Source organism: Arachis stenosperma, chromosome 10 (assembly GCF_014773155.1).
Source record: "Arachis stenosperma cultivar V10309 chromosome 10, arast.V10309.gnm1.PFL2, whole genome shotgun sequence".
In the NCBI taxonomy this organism is placed as follows: domain Eukaryota; kingdom Viridiplantae; phylum Streptophyta; class Magnoliopsida; order Fabales; family Fabaceae; genus Arachis; species Arachis stenosperma.
The window spans coordinates 78,947,485-78,951,003 of NC_080386.1; the positions used below are offsets into that span (position 1 = coordinate 78,947,485).

At 40.4% G+C, this 3,519-nt stretch overlaps 1 non-coding gene across 1 annotated transcript; it reads right to left on the reverse strand.

Moving 5' to 3' along the window:
• Nucleotides 1-1,257: 1,257 nt before the first annotated feature.
• LOC130959258 (small nucleolar RNA R71) lies at nt 1,258-1,366 on the reverse strand. The gene has a single exon (XR_009078351.1). It is a non-coding gene; the product is annotated as a small nucleolar RNA R71 (small nucleolar RNA).
• Nucleotides 1,367-3,519: the final 2,153 nt, after the last annotated feature.

Here is a 3,519-nt window from a genome sequence, read left to right on the forward strand (position 1 = left end):
TGTGCACCATTCTGGGCGTTTAACGCCAGGATGGCACAAGGGGGAAGATTTTGTTTTTCAAATCATTTTTTTTCAAAGTTTTCAAAGTTTTTCAAAATCAAATCTTTTTCAAATCATATCTTTTCAATCAAATGTTTTCAAAATCAATTTCTTTCCTTTTTCAAAGATACTTACTAACAATTAATGATTTGATTGAACATTTCACGTATGTTGCCTTTTCTGTTGAGGAAGGTTTAATGTTTGGATCATATCTTTTCTTGTTAGGCAAGTCATTAATTTTTAAAATCATATCTTTTAAAATTGTTTTCAAATCATATCTTTTAAAATTGTTTTCAAATCATATCTTCTCAATCATATTTCTTAACCACATCTTTGTCAAAATAGTTTTCAATCAAATCTTTTTGATTTCTAATTTCAAAATCTTTTTCAAAAATCACTTGATTTCTTCCCCACTTTTATTTTCGAAAATTAATCAGTGTTTTTCAAAATATTTTAAAATCTTTTACTTAATTTTCGAAAATTACTTCCCTCCTTCTCACATCCTTCTATTTGTGGACTAACACTATCCCTTAATGCAAAATTCGAACTCCATCTTCTTTGATAAGTTCGAATTTTCTACTTCTGCCTTCTACTTTTCTTTTCCTCTGACACCTCAAGGAATCTCTATACTGTGACATAGAGGATTCCACATTTTCTTGTTCTCTTCTGTTTCATATGAGCAGGAGCAGAGACAAAGGCATTCTTGTTGAAGTTGACCCTGAACCTGAAAGGACCTTGAAGCGAAAGCTGAGAGAAGCTAAGGCACAACTCTCTGTTGAGGACCTGACCGAATTCTTCAAAGAAGAAGAACCTATGGCAGCCGAAAACAACAACAATGCCAACAATGCAAGGAAGGTGCTGGGTGACTTTACTGCACCTACTCCCGACTTCTATGGGAGAAGCATCTCTATCCCTGCCATTGGAGCAAACAACTTTGAGCTTAAGCCTCAGTTAGTTTCTCTAATGCAACAGAATTGCAAGTTCCATGGACTTCCACTGGAAGATCCTCATCAGTTTTTAGCTGAGTTCTTGCAAATCTGTGACACAGTCAAGACTAATGGGGTTGGCCCTGAAGTCTACAGACTGATGCTATTCCCTTTTGCTGTAAGAGACAGAGCTAGAATATGGTTGGACTCTCAACCTAAAGAAAGCCTGGACTCTTGGGAAAAGCTAGTCAATGCCTTCTTGGCAAAGTTCTTTCCACCTCAAAAATTGAGTAAGCTTAGAGTGGAAGTCCAAACCTTCAGACAGAAGGATGGAGAATCCCTCTATGAAGCTTGGGAAAGATACAAACAATTAATCAGAAAATGTCCCTCAGACATGTTTTCTGAATGGAGCATCATAGGTATTTTCTATGATGGTCTCTCTGAACTATCCAAGATGTCTTTGGATAGCTCTGCTGGAGGATCTCTTCATCTGAAGAAGACGCCTACAGAGGCTCAAGAGCTCATTGAAATGGTTGCAAATAACCAATTCATGTACACTTCTGAAAGAAATCCTGTAAACAATGGGACAAGTCAGAAGAAAGGAGTTCTTGAGATTGATACTCTGAATGCCATTTTGGCTCAGAATAAGATATTGACTCAACAAGTCAATTTGATTTCTCAAAGTCTGTCTGGAATGCAAAATGCACCAAGCAGTACTAAGGATGCTTCATCTGAAGAAGAAGCCTATGATCCTGAGAACCCTCCAATGGAAGAGGTGAATTACCTAGGAGAACCCTATGGAAACACCTATAATTCTTCATGGAAAAATCACTCAAATTTCTCATGGAAGAATCAAGAGAGACCTCAACAAGGTTTCAACAACAATAATGGTGGAAGAAACAGGTTTAGCAATGGCAAGCCTTTTCCATCATCTTCTCAGCAACAGACAGAGAATCCTAAGCAGAACCCCTCTGACTTAGCAACCATGGTCTCTGATCTGATCAAAACCACTCAAAGTTTCATGACTGAAACAAGGTCCTCCATTAGAAACTTGGAGGCACAAGTGGGACAGCTGAGCAAGAAAGTTACTGAACTCCCTCCAAGTACTCTTCCAAGCAATACAGAAGAAAACCCAAAAGGAGAGTCCAAGGCCATAAGCATGGCCGAATTTGGAGAGGAAAGAGAGGAAGTGAACGCCACTGAGGAAGACCTCAGTGGGCGTGCACTGACCTCCAATGAGTTCCCTAATGAGGAACCATAGGAATCTGAGGCTCAAAATGAGACCATAGAGATTCCATTAGACTTATTTCTGCCGTTCATGAGCTCTGATGAGTATTCCTCCTCTGAAGAGGATGAGTATGTCACTGAAGAGCAAGTTGCTAAATACCTTGGAGCAATCATAAAGCTAAATGACAAGTTATTTGGAAATGAGACTTGGGAGGATGAACCTCCTTTGCTCACCAAAGAACTGGATGACTTGTCTAGGCAGAAATTGCCTCAAAAGAGACAAGATCCTGGGAAGTTTTCAATACCTTGTACCATAGGCACCATGACCTTCAAGAAGGCTCTGTGTGACTTAGGGTCAAGTGTAAATCTCATGCCTCTCTCTATAATGGAGAAGCTAAGGATCTTTGAGGTACAAGCTGCAAGAATCTCATTAGAGATGGCAGACAACTCAAGAAAACAAGCTCATGGACTTGTAGAGGATGTTTTGGTGAAGATTGAAGACCATTACATCCCTGCTGATTTCATAGTCCTAGAGACTGGGAAGTGCATGGATGAAACCATCATCCTTGGCAGACCCTTCCTAGCCACAGCAAAGGCTGTGATTGATGTTGATGGAGGTGAACTGATCATTCAAGTGAATGAAGAATCCTTTGTGTTTAAGGCTCAAGGATATCCCTCTGTCACCATGGAGAGGAAGCATGAAGAACTTCTCTCAATTCAGAGTCAAACAGAGCCCCCACAGTCAAACTCTAAATTTGGTGTTGGGAGGCCACAACCAAACTCTAAGTTTGGTGTTGAACCCCTACATTCAAACTCTAAGTTTGGTGTTGGGAGGTTCCAACATTGCTCTGAGTATCTGTGAGGCTCCATGAGAGCCATCTGTCAAGCTACTGACATTAAAGAAGCGCTTGTTGGGAGGCAACCCAATGATTATATTTTATCTATTTTCCCTTGTTATTTTATGTTTTTTTTGTAGGTTGATGATCATAAGAAGTCACAAAATCAATTGAAAAAGCAAAAATAGAATGAAAAACAGGAAGAAAAACAGCACACCCTAGAGGAAGAACCCACTGGCGTTTAAACACCAGTGAGGCTAGCAGTTGGGCGTTTAACGCCCAGTCTGGCACCATTCTGGGCATTTAACGCCAGAAAGGGGCACCAGACTGGCGTTAAACGCCAGGAAAGGGCAAGAACCTGGCGTTAAACGCCAGAAATGGGCACCAGCCCGGCGTTTAACGCCAGATTTGGCACAAAACGTGATTTTGATTGCCATTTGGTGCAGGGATGACTTTTCCTTGACACCTTAGGATCTGTGGACCCCACAGGA